This window comes from Mobula hypostoma, chromosome 29 (genome assembly GCF_963921235.1).
Source record: "Mobula hypostoma chromosome 29, sMobHyp1.1, whole genome shotgun sequence".
Classification (NCBI taxonomy): domain Eukaryota; kingdom Metazoa; phylum Chordata; class Chondrichthyes; order Myliobatiformes; family Myliobatidae; genus Mobula; species Mobula hypostoma.
In genome coordinates this window covers 8,440,192-8,463,236 of record NC_086125.1, presented here as the reverse complement: position 1 = coordinate 8,463,236, position 23,045 = coordinate 8,440,192, and the positions used below count along the sequence as shown (strand labels likewise).

General features: G+C 44.2%; 1 protein-coding gene and 1 long non-coding RNA gene across 4 annotated transcripts in view; one reads left to right on the top strand and one right to left on the bottom strand.

Annotated features, from left to right (window-relative positions):
* LOC134339455 (uncharacterized) overlaps positions 1 to 2,527 on the top strand; it is a 76,053-nt gene extending 73,526 nt beyond the window's left edge. The window contains exon 5 of the long non-coding RNA XR_010016402.1: positions 1,169 to 2,527. This is a non-coding gene — a long non-coding RNA (uncharacterized LOC134339455). The remainder of the gene's footprint in view (positions 1 to 1,168) is intronic.
* LOC134339453 (sphingosine 1-phosphate receptor 2-like) overlaps positions 1 to 14,631 on the bottom strand; it is a 48,941-nt gene extending 34,310 nt beyond the window's left edge. Inside the window, exon 1 of one of the 3 annotated variants that reach the window (XM_063035982.1) lies at positions 14,401 to 14,631. The gene's annotated coding sequence lies outside the window, so the exon portion shown is untranslated. Of the gene's footprint in view, positions 1 to 13,508; positions 13,639 to 13,900; positions 14,362 to 14,400 lie in introns of those variants that run through there. The other 2 variants (XM_063035983.1, XM_063035984.1) reach the window with 2 other exon arrangements.
* Between the last annotated feature and the right edge of the window lie 8,414 nt (positions 14,632 to 23,045).

Sequence of the window (23,045 nt, the reverse complement as noted above, 5' to 3'; positions counted from 1 at the left end):
GATTGACGGGGCTTCTAATAATAAGAAGAAAGATGGACGAAAGAAAACAGACAACAAATATAGCGGAAGAACATGGTGAAATGCTCACAGAACCCAATTTGGAAAGGACCGATACAGATGTCAGAAAATCCTCATGCAGATTATGGTCTCATGGCTAGCACACAACATTGGAGAAAGTTTGACGGCTACTTTCTTGGATGTTGCGTGGACATTTATTTTTCTGTTTTTTACTTGGATCGGTTTTTCAGTGCAGAACCATGAGTAAGCAAAGTGAAACAAACTGGATCAATTACGTAACAATGAGCTTCAACAATTGCATGCACACTTTAGACTAATATATATATGATAGGCCCTTTATTTTGTTTGTATTTGTTTAGAATATTCGGTCAATACAAATTTAATCTAAGTTTATACTGGTGTGAGCTGAATTACTGTTTCCTTGCAAACAATTAATTTGCATGGGTATGTCAGAATTCATACAGTAAATAATCATGTTTTCTCTTAAAAGAAACATTCAAACATTTATGTTTTGTATTCATCCAAATCATTTTCATCCTAGACCTGCTTATCAAATGAAATTCATGTTTAATTATCATTCGACCATACAAGGATACAGATGAACGAAACAGCGTTCCTCTGGGTCAAGCTGCAAAACATACACAGCACATTCAAAAACGCAGCAAAAGAACTTAGACACACACACACACACACACACACTCACACACACACACACACACACTCACTCCATGATCCTGAGCAATATGTCCTACAAATTGATTATACAGATTCCTGGCAGTGTGCAGCCACTGCCCTCCAGCCTATCATTTATTTACTGGTACTGGCCTTTCATTGTTACTCCTGTGCATTGTAGAGTTAAGTTGCTGTTAGTTTGTCTTCACAGTGGTAGCTAACTTATTATGAGCTTATGTGAGAGTGTTACAATTGTAATATTACACAGTGTTTTTAATACTGATTAGTATCCAGTGCCTGAGTAACCAACAATGTCAAATGAGTATCTGAAATACTTATATTGATAGCAGAAATTGCCCAAGTCCTGCTCTGTACAGTAAAATGCAGTTATTCCAGACAGGTATTTTTTGGACAAATGGATGGATGCTAGTATTCGATAATTACAATTTATGGCACATTTATTTTCTTTCTCCTTCAGTGCGTGTACATATTTTGGTGAATTTATTGAAATAAAAGAAGATCATCAACAGCTACAGGTCTATGACACAATGACTGGTTCTGATGCACAGCAGAGGAGGGCAGAGTCAAGGAAAGCTGTAGTGGGAGGAGACTCGATAGCTGGGGGACAGACGGGAGACTCTACAGCCTTGAGCGAGACTCCAAGATGGCATGTGCCTCCTGGGTACCAGGGTCAAGGATATCTCTGTGTGGTTCCAAAATATTCACAGGATGGGGGAGTAGCAAGAGGGTTTTGTACACAATGGTACCAATGTCACAGGTAGAGAAAGAGATGAGGTCCTGCAGAGTGAATATTGGGAGTTAGTCAGAAGGATGAAAAGAAGACTTGTAAACTCTGGGTTATTCCCAGTACCACATGCTAGGGAAGGGTAGGGATAGGATAAGGCAAAGCTGAGATGCTGGTGAAGGAAGGAGAGATTCAGGTTCTTGGACCATTGGCTTCTCTTATGACCTGTATCCAGGACATCTTCAAGGAGCAGTGTCTCAAAAAAGTGGCATCCGTCATTACGGACCCCCATCACTCAGGACATGGCTTGTTCTCATTGCTATCAGCAGGAAAGAGCTACAGAAGCCTGAAGACACACATTCAGCAATCCAGGAACAGCTTCTTCCCCTCTGCCATCTGATTTCTGAATGGACATTTAGCCCATGAACAATATCTCACTACTATTTATTTCTGTATTTTTGCATTACTTAGTTAATTTAACTATTTTATCTATATACATATTTACTGTAATTCACAGTTTTTTCTCCCTATTACCATGTACTGCATTGTACAGCTGCTACAAAGTTAACAAGTTTCACGACGTATGCCTGTGATATTCAACCTGATTCCGATTCTGCACAAGAAGGAAGGGTGGGGGAACTAATATCCTGATAGGGCGATATGTTAGAGTTAGTCGGGATGGTTTAAACTAGTTTGGCAGAGGAGTGGGATCCAATGTAGCTGTATAGCAGAGAAGAAGTTGTCCATTCAAATCATTTATATAAATAATAAATAACAAAGATCACAACACGAATCCTGCTGTACACCATCAGTCACTGGCCTCCATTACAAGGAACACCCTTCAACCATAGACTCTGCTTCCTAATCTCTGAAGGATGGGAGAAGTCGGCGTTAAAGTGATTCTCTCTTTTTGGGATAGAGGAGGATGAGGGGAGGTGTCAAAGGATGTCTATACAGTATAACTGTGGAAGTTTACAGGCAGGACATGGAGTGAAACTATCTATCCTTGGGCAGACGAGCCAAGAGCCGGAAGACATGGAAAAGGAGAATGGCGAAACAAGATTAAATATTCAAAGTACATTTATTACCCAAGAGTATACAAATTATACAACCTTGAAATTTGCTTGCTCACAGGTCGCCACAAAACAAGAAACCCAAAAGAACCCAATTAAAGAAAAAAAAAGACCAACTCTCAATGCACAAGAGAAAGAAAAAAATACAAATCATGCAAACAACTGAAGCAACCAAATGAAATCAGGGAAAGTTGACATGAGAAAATATTTTTCTTTTGTAGGTGAGTAGTTAGGAAAGTAATTCCAGGCTGGGTAGTGGACAGAGATTCAATCCCAGCCTTTAAAGGAGTTGGAATAAAAGGAAAATTGCAGGGCCATGGCTGAGTTTAAGATGAGGCTGAGTTAGGATGCTTTTACATCGAGTCAGCCCAAGCTCGATGGGTCCAATGGTCTCTTCCATGTGGAACTTGTGACTTTTTCAATTCCAACATTGGATTTATTCATGAATTCTGTGTTTATGGTCTCTCTTTTTAGTTCTCCACATATGGAAACATGTCTAGTTTGACCCTTTCAAGGTGCCATGTAGATCTTTTAATAAAATGTACTCCAGCCCATTCCATTGTCCCTAATCGCAGAACATTATGGTTTTGCCATCATTAGAACCAAATCATTTGGTGGGAAAGCCTTTGTAGAGGCAAGTAATCTCTGTAGAGGGAGCAACTGAGGATTAATAACTGTTTACAGCGGTAATTAAATGTTATTTATTTATTTGTTGAGATGCGCAGTCACAGGGAGAATGTGGAAATTCCTACAGGCAGTGGCGGGAATTGAACCCAGTTCACATGTACTGGAGAGTGTTGTGCTAACTACTATGCTACCATGCTACCCTATGTTAAGGAGACTGAGGGGGATATTCCACTGTCCCCTCCTACCCCTCCTCAGTCCCCCACCCTGCTCTCATGACTATACCCCTTCCCCACACGAAACCACCACGGTGGGCTTCACAGCTGAACAGGTGAGAAGACAGCTGAAACGTCTCAACCCAAGCAAGGCTGCAGGACCGGATGGTGTCAGTACCAGGGTGCTCAAAGCCTGTGCCCCTCAGCTATGTGGAGTACTTCACCATGTCTTCAACCTGAGCCTGAGGCTCTGGAGGGTTCCTGTACTGTGGAAGACGTCCTGCTTCGTCCCTGTGCCGAAGATGCCGCGCCCCAGCGGCCTCAATGACTACAGACCGGTGGCATTGACCTCCCACATCATGAAGACCCTGGAGAGACTTGTTCTGGAGCTGCTCTGGCCTATGGTCAGGCCACACTTAGATCCCCTCCAGTTCGCCTACCAGCCCCAACTAGGAGTTGAGGATGCCATCGTCAACCTGCTGAACCGTGTCTACGCCCACCTGGACAAGCCAGCGAGCACTGTGAGGGTCATGGTTTTTGATGTTCAACACCATCTACCCTGCTCTGCTGGGGGAGAAGCTGACAGTGATGCAGATGGATGCTTTCCTGGTGTCATGGATTCTTGATTACCTGACTGGCAGACCACAGTACGTGTGCTTGCAACACTGTGTGTCCGACAGAGTGATCAGCAGCACTGGGGCTTCACGGGGGACTGTCTTGTCTCCCTTTCTCTTCACCATTTACACCTCGGACTTCAACTACTGCGCAGAGTCTTGTCATCTTCAGAAGTTTTCTGATGACTCTGCCATAGTTGGATGCATCAGCAAGGGAGATGAGGCTGAGTACAGGGCTACGGTAGGAAACTTTGTCGCATGGTGTGAGCAGAATTATCTGCAGCTTAATGTGAAAAAGACTAAGGAGCTGGTGGTAGACATGAGGAGAGCTAAGGTACCGGTGACCCCTGTTTCCATCCAGGGGGTCAGTGTGGACATGGTGGAGGATTACGAATACCTGGGGATACGAATTGACAATAAACTGGACTGGTCAAAGAACACGGAGGCTGTCTACAAGAAGGGTCAGAGCCATCTCTATTTCCTGAGGAGACTGAGGTCCTTTAACATCTGCCGGACGATGCTGAGGATGTCCTATGAGTCTGTAGTGGCCAGTGCTATCATGTTTGCTGTTGTGTGCTGGGGCAGCAGGCTGAGGGTAGCAGACACCAACAGAATCAACAAAGTCATTCATAAGGTCAGTGATGTTGTGGGGATGGAACTGGACTCTCTGACGGTGGTGTCTGAAAAGAGGATGCTGTCCAAGTTGCATGCCATCTTGGACAATGTCTCCCATCCACTACATAATGTACTGGGTGGACACAGGAGCACATTCAGCCAGAGACTCATTCCACCGAGATGCAACACTGAGCATCATAGGAAGTCATTCCTGCCTGTGGCCATCAAACTTTACAACTCCTCCCTTGGAGGATCAGACACCCTGAGCCAATAGGCTGGTCCTGGACTTATTTCCTGGCATAATTTACATATTACTATTTAATTATTTATGGTTTTACTACTAATTAATTATTTATGGTGCAACTGTAATGAAAACCAATTTCCCCCGGGATCAATAAAGTATGACTATGACTATGATTATGACTATGACTATAAGTTACGAGAAATGTAGATAAGATAGGAAGTGTAATTTTGTGGTTGAAATGGGAGCAGACTTGATGGGCTGAAGGCCTGTGTCTGCAATTTAAACTGCTATGATTCTATCTGTAATAGACAAACTTTATGAAAACTATAACAGAGATTGACAAACAACCAATGTGCAAATGAAGGAAAATCGTACAACTAATAAAAAATGTAAATAAATAATACCAAGAACATGAGTTTAGAGTCAGTTCAGTGTTGACTGGAACATCACTGAGAGCTGCATCAACCATATCTAACAATAATGAAGTGTCAACCTCATAAAACTACAACACAATAATACAATCTAAACAAGAAAAAATTGCGCAAGAAACAAAGTTAATCAGTCCCAAAGTCAGTTGTTCCTTGTAGATTCTCAAACAGTGAAATTGTGTTTGGTGCTGCCCTTATTTACTTCCAGATTACTAACCCCTGTCTACTACTGGGGCAGAGGGGCCCCAGTAAGGATTTGTGAGAGAAAGCAGGCATGAAGTGGTCCCCCCCCCAACCCAGATGCCTGGTTCCCTGATGACTCTGATCTTAGGAGGTTTCAGACACAACCAATCTTCATCCCCTTTGGACACCATAGGGAATAGACAACACGGGAGAAAACTGGACTGGGATGTTCAAAGTAAATTTTATTATAAGAGTACATACATATCACCATGTACAACCCTGAGATTCTTTTTTCTGTGGGCATACTCAGCAAATCTATGGAATAGCAACTGTAACAGGATCAATGAAAGATCAAGTAGAGCACAGAAGACAACACAACTGTGCAAATGCAAATATAAATAAATAGCAATAAATAACAAGATAAACAAGTCCTTAAAGTGAGATCATTGGTTATTGACACATCTCAATAGCTGAGTGTAGTTATCCCCTTTTGTTCAAGAGGCCGACGGTTGAGTGGTAGTAACTGTTCTTGAACTTCCCTCGGGATCAATACAGTATATCTATCTATCTATCTTCATGGTGGGTGTCCTGAGGCATTTGTACCTTCTACCTGATGGCATCAGTGAGAAAAGAGCATGGCCTGGGTGGTGAGGATCTTTGATGATGGATGCTGCTTTTCTACGGCAATGTTTCCTGTAGATGTCCTCAATGGTTGGGAGGGTTTTACCCGTGATGTACTGGGCCATATACGCTACCTTCTGTAGGATTTTCCATTAAAGGGCATTGGTGTTCCCATACCATGTTGTAATACAGCCAGTCAGCACACTTTCCACCACATATCTATAGAAGTTTGTCAAAGTTTGCTGTGGATCTTTATGTCTGTGTGAATGTTTGATGCAAACAAATTCAGAGATGGAACTCTTAGCTCCAGGAACATCCCTGTCATCCAGTGTTGGCAGTGTCCATCACATCAATGACTAAACCATTTGCAACCATGACTAGCCACATATCCGAGCGGATGGAGACTGCAGGCACTAGAATCTGGAGCGACAAACACTCTGCTGGAGGAACTCTGCAGACTGAGCAGCATCTGTGGGAGGAAAGGAACTATGCTTCAGATCGAAACTCATCATTGTCTGCCTCTGCAGATGACGATGATGATATTGATCTCTGTGGGTCTAATGAGGAAGAGGAAAATGCTAAAGGACAGAGGGTCAGGGAAGAACAGCTAATCTAGCTCAACATGAAGCTAAAAAAGGCCAAGAAGCTGGTCCCCATTATTAAATCAACTATTTTACTGGATGTAAAACCATGGTATGATTGAACACATGAACAAATAGAAGAATGTGTGCATTTTGTCATAATGGATGGCTGTTTGGACTAGTTTGTCCAAACTGGTTCTAGAGGACTATGGCATCAGGAAATCACAGATTCAATGTACGGTGAAAGACGATAAGGTGGGAACAGAGGTGCTGGAAGAAGCTCTCACTGCATTTGAAGTTTACATAGAACATAGGACAGTACAGCACAGGAACAAGATTGTGCCAAATCAGCTAAAAAGTAAATTTAAAAAACCCCAAACACCAATCCCTTCTACTCACACCATGTCCATATCCTTCCATCTTCCTCACATCCATGTGCCTATCTAAACATTTCTTAAAAGCCTCTAATATGTTTGCCTCTACCACCATACCAGGCAGTGCATTCCAGGCATCCACCACTCTCCGAGTAAAAAACTCACCCCTCACATCCCCTTTGAAACCTTCCCCTCTGGTAGTAGACATTTCTACCCTGGGAAACAGATGGAACAGATCCTCTTGGCCTACTCTATGTATGCCCCTCATACGTTCAATCTGCTAACATTGCAGCCTTCAACAAAGTCTAAAGCACCAAATAATGAACACAATTAAAGTTGGCATCTGTGGGATAAAAAAGGGTGAAACGCTGCATCAGGACTCGAATTGGATGATCCATCTCTGCTTTTCCTTGAGCCCCCATCACGGAATTCTGCCTTCAGCTAATCCATATTACTCTATGCAATTTGAAGAATGAACTGAGAACGCAATTGGTGACAGATTTGGCATAGCTAGTTGAGCCGCCGCCTCGCAACTTCAGCCCCTTGTGTGCAGTAAATGGAAAAAATATGGCGGGAGTTGATGTGAGCATGGGGAGGATTAAGAATGAGATTCGTGTAAATGAATACTTGATGGTTGGTGCAGTCTCTGTGGACTGAAGGGGTTCTTTCTGTATGACTATGAATACAGGACACAGCAAATGACATGAGACTGGACCAAATCCCCCTGTTGAACTGAAAACCCAATCTCTAGCACTAGCTGCCTCTCTAAGCTATAGCAGTATGGTTACAATAAAATATGGAAAATTGGCCAAGTATGTTCAATTCATAACAAGGACAAATCCAACCCAACTCTTTGCCAAGATTGATTCTGCACTCAATCATTAGCAAAGTGGGGAAGTTATCAACAATACTGTAATTGGCATAAATACTAGCAAACCTATACCCAGAACTAATTGGCTCTACACTTACCGGAGTAGCATGGTAGTGTAGTGGTTAATACTTTACAGTACCAGCAACCCAGGTTCAACTCCTGCCATTGCCTGGAAGGAATTTGTATGTGACCACATGGGTTTCCTCCGGGAAGGCTGTACTGGTTGGTAGGTTATTTGGTCATTGTAAATTATCCCGTGATTTGACTCAGATTAAGTTGGGGGATTGCTGGGCGTTTTTGCCTTTAAAGCCCGGAAGGGCCCATTCTATGCTGTATCTTAATAAATAAATAAAATAAATTACGCATAGCCCTGTCCAAACCTGTAACAAGAAGTCAGTGTGTAACAAGACTTGGCTTTAATGAGCTTTGGTAACTCTAAAGTCCATGACCATTAAAAGGGAAACATCACACATCTGGTGATCTGGTGTCCACCACCCTGGGTAGTAGAGAATTCCAGAGGTAAACTACCCTCAGAGAAAATAAATTTCTACACACCTCAGTTTCAAATGACTGGTCCCTTATGTCCTCTGTTTGTAACTACCACACTTGGGAATGTATCTCAACATTTACCCAAGCCCCCTTAGGAACTTATATATGTTTGAATAAGGTCACTGCTTATTCTTCTAGGTGTTGAGGTATGAATACCAGAATTATCCAGGTTCTCCTTAAAGGACAACCTTCTCACCCTATGAATTTGCCTGGCAAATCTCCTTTGGCCTCCAATACCACTATTTTATAAGTAAGGACACCGAAACTGAAGTGTGGCCATACCATCACATTTTACAACTGCTATGAAACCTTTTCCTAAATTCCAACCACTTTGAAATATAGGCATTTTCATTCTCAACTGCTTGTTGGATGTGCCTGCCAACTTTTCATAATTTATGCACTAGAACATCTAGATCCCTCCGAGGGGAGGGAGCGGGAAGCACCAGAGAGACATCTTGTAATGATTAATAACCCAATTGTTTTGAATCAAATGACCCTGTCCAGTATCTCAGGGCTCCCCGCCCTTGGCATTCCTTCTCTGCCAGCAGTCCAACACCCCTCCTGTGATGCTCCACCATCACCGTTCCCAACATCCTCTGCTCCCACCAGATTTACAAACTTGCATTTTGCTCCATGTTGACAAATACAGTATTGCGCAAAAGTCTTGGGCTGCTCCGCTATATATATATGTGCCCAAGACGTTTGCACGGTACTGTATAAATATTGGAGGTGTGTCCCTGTACATCTGTTAAAAATACCTTTTCTTAAACTTCAACGTTGTTGAAATAAATCCCTTCTTGCCCGAACAAACAAAAGACAGAACAGCTTATGGACGTTATGGATGTTAAGGAGAGCACTAGACTATTCACAAGGCCAGATAAGCTAGTCATTTTGGAGCTCAATAGTTGTCCAACAAGATTTTAAGTCTTTTTTTCTTGCTGAGAACAGTTTATGTTCTGTTGAAGCCATTTTTTATATAGATAAGAAGTAAGACACAGCCGGCTAGTTTTAGGAATTTCTTGCCTGAACAAACAAAGTACAGACAATTTCACCCAACTACTCACACATCATATGGGCATTACAGTCATCAAGGACACCAATAACTTATTCTCAGGGACAGATAAGGTGCTCATTTGGAGCTGAATAGTTGTAAACATCAAGCAAGTGGTCCTGAGGACTTCACACTGTCCTGAGAAACTGAAATATTGGTCATGGCTCCACATTCCCCCATAAAAAGGCATGTAGACTTCAATATGTTCAATGGAGACACAAGACATGTAGATGCCGAAATATGAAGGAACACACAATTGGCTGGAAGATCTCAGCTCAAAGGAAGGAAAGAAATTGCTGATGTTCTGGGCCAAAACTCCATTTCAGAACTGAGACTGGAGAGGTGAGACACTCCCCTTCTTTCTACACTGGTCTTCTCACCTCTCCAATGAGAGATAGTAATTTTATTTTTTTATTTAGAGACACATTATGGAACAGGCCCTTCTAGTCCAACAAGCTGCACTGCTGAGGATCTCACCTACTTAACCCAAGCCTATCACAGGACAATTTACAATCACCAATTAACCTACTAACCAGTACACCTTTGGACAGAAGGAGGAAACTGTAGCACCTAGAGGAAACCCATCCTGACATGGGGAGAACATACAAACTGCTTACTGGAGGACCTAACTCTTCTCCTTTGTCTTATGGCTTTGTCGTCTTATGGTCCTGATGCAGGGTTTTGGCCTGAGACATCAAGAATTTCTTATCTCCTACTGATGCAGTTCATCCAGCTAGGTTCTTCCAGCAGACCGTGTGTGACTGTAATATGGTTGCCATGCAGAATATGCTTAGATGAGGATAATGGACAAAAAAGGATAAGAGTTGGCTGTTAGCCACATATTGCCGAAATACAATGGGTGTCTGGTCACCTGTATATTTCAGAGCTAAGCATTTCTCATGATCACTTGCTCTTCTGTGGCAATTTTCTGGTGCATATTGTGTTTGCTTTGCCATATTTCCTGCCACTAAACTTAGCATTAGGATTGAGTGAGTGTTCCATCTGTTCTCCATCAACCTCCACAAAAATGCTTCAGAGGGATTGGCCAGTGCTAATCAGTCCTAGAATAAGTGGTAGGAGAATCAGGGGAAAACTGATGGGCATGAGAGAGAGTAACAGGCTACAGGGAAAAAAGTAGGGGCAACAGGGGAATGGGATTGTCCTGAGTATGGACTTCATGTGCCAAGATAACCTCCTCCTAAGTACATATTAAATAAAATATAAAAGTGGGGAATGACTTAACTGTTCAGTGTCATGCTCAAATGTACCCACCACTGGAAATACTCTGTTGTATCTCCTTTCATTATACCATAATGCCCACTTCTCAATGTTCCATCTGCTATGATGAGGTGCTTTGAGAGGTTGTCTTTTGCACATTGGTTGATTGTCACTGTCTGTATTTTTTAGACCTAGAAGCAGAATTAGGCCATTCTGCACATTGATTCTGCTGTACCATTCCATTAGGGCTGATTTATTATCCCGTTCAACCTCATTCTCCTGCCTTCTCTCTATAACCTTTGATGCCCTGATTAAAAAAGAAGGGTCTTGGCTCAAAACGTTGACTGTTCATTCTTTTCCATAGATGCTGCCTGGCCTGCTGAGTTCCTCTACTATTTTGTGTGTGTGTTGCCCATCAACCTCCACCTTAAATATACCCAATGACTTGACCTGCATTGTTTTTATATCGATTCTATTGTTTTTCTTTGTATTTACTGTGAATGCCAATAAAAACTTTAATAATAAATTTAATTTGAACTTTATGTTCAGAATTATGTAGGTTAGTCCGTTGACACTTTCTGGCCTCATAGAAAAACCACCTCAAGTAATATGCAGAAACATATTGGCAGTGTATTTTTTTTTTCTTGAACATAAATCTAGTTCAGTAAGAAGTGAGAAGTAAGAGTCATCGTTTGAAATGTTAAAGGGCAGGTGTAAGTTTAATGTCAGAGGTGGCTCTTGAATCTCAAGCATCTGTGCACTGGAATAAGCCACTGTCTCAAGCAGTGAACACTGATTGGTATACACACTTCCTTCGAGTGATTTCTCTGCCACAGACCACTTCGTATAAAATGACATCAGTTTTAGAGGACTGGAGGACAGAAGGAAAGTTGTATCTTCTCCCAAGTATATGACTTTTTCTGAAACCAACAGATTCCTTTAATGTATTATTCTAACTTACCAAACTCAGTAAAGTTATACAGTCAACATATAATCATACACAACTGTATCTAGGCAATGGAATATCCCCTACTAGTCTTAAAATTTTGGTCACTTTCATTGAAGCTGTGGTGTAGCTGGATTCTTCCATCTATCTCCATTCCGAAACATAACACTTACTTACTCACTGCCCATTACACTGTTGGCATTTAGGGCAACAATGAAGGCCCTCCATCTCTGTCTATCCTTGGCCATTCAGGTCGAGAAGCATTGTTCGGTACTGTTTCTGTATCAGTTTTGTTTCACTAGTCAGGGTTGAAACCCAAACCTGGAGGACTAGTGGACTACTCTTAGTCTCTACCCTTTAACCTGTTGGCATGAGTGACCCTACGAAGGACAAAGCATGAAGGCCTGACTCCAGCCAATGTAACTTCCCGGGTCACTGAGACATGCAAGCCTCCAAACCATGACAAGGTTGTGGTCCCCTTGAAAAAACACCTAACACATTGACCTCAAAACACTTGTGTGGTTACCCTCCACACAAGGGTGCCCACTCAGAGTTAAGGTCCATGGGAAACTTTGGGTTAATTCACCTCCTTCCTGACTCTGTTTCTTATTCTCTGCCATCGACCTCCTGCATATCTAACCTCCTCATTCCACTCTCAGCTGGGACATTCAGGACCCACTTTCCCTTCTCTGGAACAACTTCTCTGGTTTACTGCCACTTCCCATTTTTCCCCAGGTCAGCTATATCGTCATTTAAAAACCTGGTGACTCTGTTGTGTTGGGCCTGGAGCTCATTGCTCTGCAGACATGGTTGCTGTAATGTTCAAAGATAATTTGTAGAACCTTTAACGTAGTGAATTGCCTGGGTGAACTTCTGGACCAGGTGATGGGTTCATAGAGGCACCTCAAAGGATAGGAAATGAAGAGGCAAGAAGGTGTGGGCATAGAATTCCAGAGCTCAGGGTTTCTCCAGTTTTTACACAGAAGTCATAAATGAAAAAGCACAGAGGAGTCCTGGGACAATAGAAACCATAGAAAAACTACAGCACAGAAACAGGCCTTTTGGCCCTTCTTGACTGAGGTGAGTATTGATAATGCTGAGTCCACTGATGTTTTCAAAGTTCAAGCTAAATTTATTATTCAAGTACATATATGTCACCATATACAACTCTGAGATTCATTTACTTGCGGACATACATCCACAATAGAATAATAATGGAATCTTTCATGTTCTGGTCACCAATGTGCAGTGGAAACTACCCCTCCACTGGAGCCAGTGTAAACCAGCACCATTATGGGCTATCTTCTCCTTATTGTTATAACCACAATCATATCATCCCACCCCGATCTCAAGGCTCCTAGACTTTCACCAGCTCACTGACACACAGCTGATCTCTGACCATGCAGCGTCACCTAAGCTTGTGCAGCGCTCCCTCTCTGATAGTGCGGCGCTTCCTCCGCCAGGGCGGCGCTCCCTCGGTACAGGACGGCAAGGGACCCAAATCCCCGGAATGGGGCTTAAATCTGCATCTGTGCAACACTCATCTTGTTTCAATCCTTCACAGGCAATTAAAGGAAAAATCGGCAGGGCTCTAGGGAAACGAGCTGGGAATGAAACTGCTGACGGGTCTTAGCAAAAGCCAGATGTGCGGAATTGCTGAGTGTACTGTACTACATCGCCTAGAACTGCCGCCGTGCCTTCCCCTTCTCGTGGGCCCCTCGTCTGGATTCACTCTGTTCCCTCCCCTGGATTTCACCCTCCTGGGCCAAATGCTAAAAGTGGTGGTGGCCCTTCAACCCCTCCCGCTCGTTCTATCTCTCAACGAGACCGAGCCCGTGGTCTGCGCACCCAACTCCACGAACTCACCGTTGCCGAATTTCTGTAAATACCTCGGGTTAACAAAATCTGTCATCTCAGACCGAATATTAACCACTGACATCTATCTTCCGACCGACAGTGGGAACGAGTTCGACAGGACTGGGTGTGGAAGCGTTTCCAAAATCTGAGTGCCTCGCTGAAACATTTTATCCACGCCCCCCCCCACCCCCGCGTCTCAGGGTCATCGGCTATTCCATCTATTCCTATCAGTCCGCCCAAAAATCTCGGTACTTTGAACCAAATCGCTTCACAATAATTGCGCGGAATGCATTCCCTTTGTTTCGGGTTAGCTCTTGGAGCCTGACTGCTCGCCGGGATCACCTACTGCTCCCAGTCTCATGCCCGAAAGTGTTTTTTCTCAATTCTCATTGAGCACTGACCTCGCTGTCTCCACCATTCGCGATGCATTGTTTACTATGGGCGAGGGTTGTGCAGAAAATCCGTGCCCAAAGCGATATCGACTGCAGCCGACGGTCAGCCGAGACGCGCAGCGAAGCGACGATTTCCCGATTAACTGGGGTTACACTTCCACGGAGAACTCCGGGCGCACTAAACTCACGCTGATATTGTACCTTCTTGACAGATTACAAAAAAAACCGCGATTCATTCGAGGTGCTTCTGTGAGTTGGCAGTTAATAAAGACTGGCTCTGAACTGCCAGAAACAAACGTTTGCTTTGATGACTATTCCACAATCGTTAAATGCGCCTGTTAAACATTACCACCTCGCCTCAAAGCAACCCTTTTGGAATGCTTCAGCTGCGGACAATGAGATGGCGTAAGGAGTCACCGCGGTTTTCAGAGGCGTAGAGAGGTTGTCAATAGTATAATTAGGGGAAACTTGGGGGTAGTCGCTGAGAGAGACTGAACAAAGTTTCTTACCGTGGACCGGTTACAGCGCCCGACACTGGATCTCCAGCGGGGTTCACTGAGAGCTCCCGCTATTGGGAGCCGCTTCGCCCGAGACCCTCCCTGGAGTCACTTTGTCAGACCCTGCATGGGGGCTTGGCTGGGAGAGGGGTTCTTCTGGATTATCACTGATATCGGGTGTTGGCGGAGAAAATCAGGGCGGTCTTGCTGCCTAACTCACGTCCGTGGGATTGGACAGACAGACCTGTGAGGGAGGAGGGCGGGGGAGGGAGGCAGCTCCACTGCCTCGGGCTGCTGTTGCCGTGCTCCTGGCAGCTTCCCCGTCTCTCGCTCCTCCCACACCAACTCTCACCTGCCACCATCTCCCCGGCGCGTCTCCAGTCGGCAAGCCCGCTCTTTCCCCATTCCCCGCTAACCCCGTCACTCTCCTGATCACGTCCTCCCCAGTATCTCACTGTCCACCATTCCCTTCAAAGCTCAGAGTAAACTTATTATTCAAATTCATTTACGTCACCGTTTACAACCCTGGGATTTCTTTTCTTGCGGGCATACACAGTAAATCCGTGGAACGCAACAGAATCAGTGAAAGACCGCGCCCAACAGGATTGGCAACCAATGCGCAAAGGTCAACACATTGTGCAAATGCAAAATAGAAAAAAACATAATAATAAATAAATAAACAATAAATATGGAGCAGATGAAATGAAGAGTCTTAGAAAGTATCCCTAGGTTGTGGGAACAGTTCAGTTTTGGGGCAAGTCAAGTTGAGTGGCTATCCCCTTGGTTTATGAGACTGATGGTTGAGCGGTAGTAACTGTCCCTGAACACCAAACACTAGAAAATCTGCTGATACTGGAAATCCAAAGCAACAAACACAATAAAAAGTGCTGGAGGAACTCAGCAGGTCAGGCAGCATCAATGGAAAAGAGTGAACAGTCGTTGTTTCGGGCCGAAACCCTTCTTCAGGACTGGAAAGGAAGTGGGAAGAAGTCAGAGGAAGAAGGTGGGGGAGGGGAGGAAGAAGTATAAGGTGAAACTGGGAGAGGGGAGGGTGCGAACTAGAAAGAGCTGGGAGGTTGATTGGTGAAAGAGATAAAGGGCTGGAGGGGGAATCTGATTGGAAAGGGTAAAAGAACACGGAAAAAGGGGAAGGAGGAGGAACACTAGAGGGAGGTGATGAACAGGTAAAGAGGTATGGTGGGAAAAGGAAATAGGAATGGGGAATGGTGAAGGTGGGGGGTCAATTACCAGAAGTTTGAGAAATTTATGTTCATACCAGCCAGGCAGAATATAAGTTGTTGCTCCCCCAACCTGAGTGTGGCATCATCGTGGCAGTAGAGGAGGCCACGGACTGACGAATGTAATGGGAAGTGGGATTGAAATGGGTGGCTACCGGGAGAACCCACTTTTTCTGGTGGATGGAGGGCGGGTGCTGAGTGAAGCGGTCTCCCAATCTGCATTGGGTCTCACCAATATACAGCAGGCCACACTGGGAGCACTGGGTACAGTAGATGACCCATTCTTCTGACCTTTCACCCTTACCCCATCCTCTTCTTCCCCTCTTTGCTATAGCCACTTGAAAGTTCAATGTAACTTTGAACTTATACTACCCCGGGATTCATTTTCCTGCAGGCATTCACATTAGAATGAAAAATACAAGGGAATCAATGAAAAGCTACACACGAGGTCTGACAATGTGCAAAAGATGACATACCGTGCAAACACAAAAACACAAATAATAATAATAAATAAATAATATTGAGATCATGAGTTGTAGAGCGCTTCAAAGTGAGTCCATAGGTTGTGGAATCAATTCAATAGACAGTAGGTGCAGGAGTAGGCCATTCGGCCCTTCGAGCCAGCACCGCCATTCACTGTGATCATGGCTGATCATCCTCAAAGAAATTCAGTGTTGAGCTGGGTGAAATTATCCATGCTGGTTCAGGAATAACTGCTCCTGAACCTGATGGTGTGGATCCTAAGGCACCTTCTCGCTGGCAGTAGCAAGAAGAGACCATGGCCTTTGTGGCACTTTTCTTCCCCCTTGGCAGAGCCCTTCTCCCTCTCAATCCCACCCCACACCTTTCATTGACTTGATCCGCTCTTTAACCCCCCCCCCACCATCCCCAACAACTGCCAGCTTAGTTCTTTCCCTTATTAAATCATCACAGCTGAAGTTAGGAAGCCTGCTGGGACAGCCCATGAGCTCCCTGCAACTTGACATGGCCCAGTCTCAGTGACTTCTTCAGCCCCCGGTCCTGTAGGGGACACTGAAATGCCCATGTCGTCAAGAGATGGAACCTGACCGTGGCCGTCCACACCCATATGTTGAGGACACATCTGCAGGATGGTTGCCCCCACTCGGGACATCTCCATCAGCCTGCATGGGGCATGAGGCCACTGCCCCTGTCCTGGGGAACTGGCACAGAAGAGGATTTGAGGCTGGCATAGATCAGTCATGATCATACTCAATAGCAGGGTAGGCTTAATAGACTGAGTGGCAGCTCCTGCTCATATTTCCTTGTATACAGGTGCTGACTGACCCACTGTGTATTTCCAGCATTTTAATTGCAGGGAATTCTGTGTTCACTTTTGGTCATCCTGCTAGAAGAAAGATGACGTTAGATGGAAAGAATGCCAAAGAGATTCATGTGGATGTTGCCTTGAGAAAATGTGTCATAAGACCATAAGATATAGGAGCAGAAGTAGGCCATTCGGCCCATTGAGTCTAGTCCACCATTCAATCATGGGCTGATCCAATTTTTCCAGACATCCCCACTCCCCTGCTTTCACCCCATATCCTTTGATGCCCTGGCTAATCAAGAACCTATCTACCTCTGCCTTAGATATACCCAATGACTTGGTCTCCACAGCCACTCGTGGCAACAAATTGCACAGTTTTACCACCCCTGACTAAAGTAATTTCTCCATGTCTCAGTTCTAAAAGGACGTCGGTCAATCCTGAAGTCGTGCCCTCTTGTCCTAGAATCCCATACCATGGGAAGTAACTTTGCCATATCTAATCTGTTCAGGCCTTCTAACATTTGGAATGTTTCTATGAGATCCTCCCTCATTCTCCTGAACTCAAGGGAATACAGCCCAAGAGCTGCCAGACGTTCCTCATACGGTAACCCTTTTATTCCTTGAATCATTCTTGTGAATCTTCTCTGAACCCTCTCTAATGTGAGTATATCCTTTCTAAAATAAGGGCCCAGAACTGCACACAATACTCCAAGTGTGGTCTCACAAGTGCCTTATAGAGCCTCAACATCACATCCCTGCTCTTATATTCTATACCTCTAGAAATGAATGTCAACATTACATTCGGCTTCTTCACAACTGACTCAACCTGGAGGTAAACTTTTAGGGTATCTTGCACAAGGACTCCCATCTGTTTGCATCTCTGCATTTTGAATTTTCTCCCCATCTAAATAATAGTCTGCCTGTTTACTTCTTCCACCAAAGTGCATAAATATACACTTTCCAACATTGTATTTCATTTGCTACTTCTTTGCCCATTCCCCTAAAGTATCTAAGTCTCTCTGCAGGCTCTCTGTTTCCTCAACATTACCCGCTCCTCCACCTATCGTTGTATCATCGGCAAATTTAGCCACAAATCCATTAATACCGTAGTCCAAATCATTGACATACATCGTAAAAAGCAGTGGTCCCAACAATGCCCCCTGTGGTACTCCACTGGTAATTGGCAGCCAGCCAGAATAGGATCCCTTTATTCCCACTCTCTGTTTTCTGCCGACCAACCAATGCTCCACCTACGTTAGTAACTTCCCTGCTCTTATCTTGCTAAGCAGCCTCATGTGCGCCACCTTGTCAAAGGCCTTCTGAAAATCCAAGTACACCTCGTCTACTGCATCTCCTTTGTCTACCCTGCTTGTAATTTCCTCAAAGAACTGCAGTTGCTTTGTCAGGCAGGATTTTCCTTTCAGGCAACCATGCTGGCTTTGGCCTATCTTGTCATGTGCCTCCAGGTATTCCATAATCTCATCCCTAACAATCGATTCCAACAACTTCCCAACCACTGATGTCAGGCTAACAGGTCTATAGTTTCCTTTCTGCTTAAACAGCGGGTGACATTTGTAATTTTCCAGTCATTCGGTACAATGCCAGAATCTATCAATTCTTGAAAGATCATTGTTAATGCCTCCGCAATCTCTCCAGCTACTTCCTTCAGAACCTAAGGGTGCATTCCGTCAGGTCCAGGAGACTTATCCACTGTCAAACCATAAAGCTTCCTGAGTACCTTCTCAGTTGTAATTTTCACTGCACAAACTTCACTTCCCTGACACTCTTGAATGTCTGGTATACTGCAGATGTCTTCCACTGTGAAGACTGAAGTAAAATGTGCATTCAGTTCCTCTGCATCTCTCATTACAATATCTCCAGTGTCATTTTGTATTGGCCCTATATCTACCCTTGACTCTCTTTTATCCTTTATATACTTAAGAAAGCTTTTAGTATCTTCTTTGATATTAGTCGCCAGCTTCCTCTCATAATTCATCGTTCTCTTCTGAATGACCTTCTTAGTTTCCTTCTGCAAGTTTTTAAAAGTTTCCCAATCCTCTATCTTCCCACTTGCTCTGGCTTCCTTGTATGCTCTCTCTTTTGCTTTTACTTTGGCTCTGACTTCACTTGTCAGCCACGGTAGTGTCCTTCTTCCCTTTGAAAATTTCTTCTTAGTTGGAATATATCTGTCTTACACTTCCTTTATTTTTTGCAGAAACTCCAGCCATTGCTGCTCTGCTGTCCCTCCTACAATTGTCCCTTTCCAGTCAACTTTGGCCAGTTCCTCTCTCATGCCATTGTAATTTCCTATATTCCACTGAAATACCGACATATTGGATTTTATTTTTTCCCTCTCAAATTTCAATGGGAACTTGACCACTGTTCCCCAAGGGTTCCTTAACCTTAAGCTCTCTTATCACCTCCGGATCATTGCACAGCACCCAGTCCAGCACAGCCCATTCCCTAATGGACACAACAACAAGCTGTTCTAAAAAGCCATCCCTTAGATGTTCTACAAAATCTCTCCCTTGAAGTCTAGTAGAAGAAAGAAGGAGAAGAAGGCCCTTTACTCTGAGTGGAGTCATCGGGACGTCGTCATGATGGCGTTTTTTTTAGCAGGCTTTCCTATTTTTATGAGACCGAGTTGCTAGCTCGATGCTCAACCCAGCGGAGGTGGAAAGTGCGCAAGGGAGCTGGCTGGATTCGAACTCGGGAGCCTTCGCTCTGAAGTCCGGCGCTGATGCCACTACGCCACCAGCCAGCGCTTGAAGTCCAGTACTGACCTGGTTTTCCCAATCCACTTTCATGTTAAAATCCCCAACGATGATCATGACATTGCTTTTCTCATAGGGAGAGATTGGGTAGGCTTGGACATTATTCCTCAGAGTGTAGGAGAATTATTATTTTATTTAATTATAGAGATTTTTTTTGGAGATACAGCATGGTAACAGACCCTTCCGGCTCAATGATGGACAATTAACTTACTAGCTCATATGTCTTTGGACTGTGAGAGGCAACCGGAGCACCTGGAGGAAACCCACGCCTTCACAGGGAGAATGTACAAACTGCTTACAGACAACGGCAGGACCTGAACATGGGTAGCTGATACTGTAAAGCGTTGTGCTAACCACTACTCTACAGTTTCGCTATTACACAGAGGGTAGTGCGTATTTGGAATGAGCTTCCAGTGGAGGTGGACAGGGCAGGTAAATTAACAACATTTAAAGACCCTTGGAGAGGGACTTAGTTCAGGAATGTTTAGTGATGGGTTAGCCTTGAACAAATGGGACTCAGTCCTGATGAAGGGTCCCAGCCCGAAACGTCGACTGTACCTCTTCCTATAGATGCTGCCTGGCCTGCTGCGTTCACCAGCATTTTTTGTGTGTGTTGCTAGATTAGATGTGCATCTTTGCCAGCATGGACAAGTTGGGCTGAATGGCCTTTTCCTGTTCTATATGAATATGATGGTGGGGTACACCGCTATGGAATATTTTGAACATTGAGAATCTATTTCCATTCCAGACTGGAGTTTAAATGTTTATATTTAAATCATGTTTTCAAGATACAACATTGGTGTGACATTACATGAATATACAACTTCTGTTTATTTATTTGAATTACCCAACTATCAATAACATTTCTCAGAATTAATTGGAGTATCTCATTCCATTTTCTTAGACATTATTAATTTATAGGGTGAACAATATCCCTCCTGTTCCCAGGCCTGTCTGTGCAGCTTCCCATCACAGAGTAGACCAATAAGTGGTTCTGCCTCGCCTAATTCCTCCAACCTCCTTGTTTTCTCTCTCTCTTGGTCATCCATGCTTACTTTTAAAGGGGCAGCCTGCCCCTCAAATGAGGAGTGTTTGATGGCTCTGGGCCTCCACTCCCTGGAATTCAGAAGTATGAGGGGAGATCTCATTGAAACCTGCTGAATGTTGCAAGGCCTTGACAGAGTGGATGTGGAGAGGGTGTTTCCTATGGAGGGGAGTCTAAGACCAAAGGACACAGCCTCAGAGGGGTGTCCTTTTATAATGGAGATGAGGAGTGATTTCTTTAGCCTGAGAGTGTTGAATCTGTGAAATGCGTTGCCATAGGCAGCTCTGGAGGGCAAGTCTTTACATATATTTAAGGAGGAGGTTGATAGATTCTTGATTAGCCAAGGCACGAAGGGAGAAGGCAGGAGATTGGGGCTGAGAGGGAAATGGATCAGACATGATGAAATGGCGGAGCAGACTCGATGGGCCAAATTGTCTAATTCTGCTCCTATATCTTATTGTCTTATGGGGGTCAGTGTGGACATGGTGGAGGATTACAAATACCTGGGGATACGAATTGACAATAAACTGGACTGGTCAAAGAACACTGAGGCTGTCTACAAGAAGGGTCAGAGCCGTCTCTATTTCCTGAGGAAACTGAGGTCCTTTAACATCTGCCGGACGATGCTGAGGATGTTCTACGAGTCTGTGGTGGCCAGTGCCATCATGTTTGCTGTTGTGTGCTGGGGCAGCAGGCTGAGGGTAGCAGACACCAACAGAATCAACAAACTCATCCGTAAGGCCAATGATGTTGTGGGAATGGAACTGGACTCTCTGACGGTGGTGTCTGAAAAGAGGATGCTGTCTAAGTTGCATGCCATCTTGGATAATATCTCCCATCCACTACATAATGTACTGGTTGGGCACAGGAGTACATTCAGCCAGAGACTCATTCCACCGAGATGCAGCACAGAGCGTCATAGGAAGTCATTCCGGCCTGTAGCCATCAAACTTTACAACTCCTCCCTTGGAGGGTCAGACACCCTGAGCCAATAGGCTGGTCCTGGACTTATTTCATAATTTACTGGCATAATTTACATGTTACTATTTAACTATTTATGGTTTTATTACTATTTATTATTTATGGTGCAACTGTAACGAAAACCAATTTCCCCCGGGATCAATAAAGTATGACTATTACTACTGCTACTACTACTTAGTGTGGTGTGCAAGTCTCTGACTAGCAATGATTGGGGTGAATGAAGAGGATTTTTTGCAGGTGTAATGTTCATTCCCCCATACTGACCTCACACCTCATGTCCATGTTGTGTAATGGTCAGTGTGCCCTTTCTGAAGTTCTGTTGTTTTGAGTAACTGTAATAGAAAGGATCTGAATGGGGGATCTTTGGACTGTTAATTTGTGTAACCAGAATCAGAAACAAAGAAAAAAAGAAGAAAACCTTAACAGAGCAGAAAATGCTAAAAACGGCTGGGTCTGTCAGCACCAGTGCAGACAGACAGAAGGAATCTGACATAGGGTCTCGACTCCCTGGAGACAGAGTAAAGCTCCCTTCACACTATCCTGTCAAATACTAGCAGAGCATACTCAATAAGGCTCTGACTCCCTCATCACTGTCCTGTCAAACACTCCCACAGCAGGTTCTGAGTCTCCGGATTGAGGAAGGCTGTCAGATACTAGATTAGATTAGATTAGATTTTAGATTATGAGGACACGCAGTCCTCTTTTTTTGTCATTTAGTAATGCATGCATTAAGAAATGATACAATATTCCTCCGGTGTGATATCACAGAAACACAAGACAGACCAAGACTGAAAAACTAACAAAACCCACATAATTATAACATATAGTTACAGCAGTGCAACAATACCATAATCTGATGAAGAACAGGCCATGGCACTGTAAAGTTCAAAGTCTCTCAATTGTCCCACATCTCACGCAGACGGGAGGAGGAAGAAAACTCTCCCTGACATGCCCGACAACAGTCCGACTCTGAGTCGTCCGAAAACTTTGAGCCTCCGATCAGCTCTCCAACACCGAGTACCGAGCACCATCTCTATCCGAATGCTTCGACCTCCTCCTCGGTCGCCAGCAGCAGGCAAAGCCGGGGATTTTGGGGCCTTCCCTCCGGAAGATTCTCGATTGCACAGTAACAGCGGCAGCAAACCGGCATTTCAGAAATTTCTCCAGATGTTCCTCTGTGCTTTCACATCTGTATCCATCAAATCAGAATTGTCCACAGCCCCTATTTAACAGAGACGATATCATTTCACTGGAGAGCTGCGCGTGCTGCATCGCGCTGCTATCTTCTCTTCCCACCTTACTAGATACTAGTATGCATCTGAACCCAAATGATG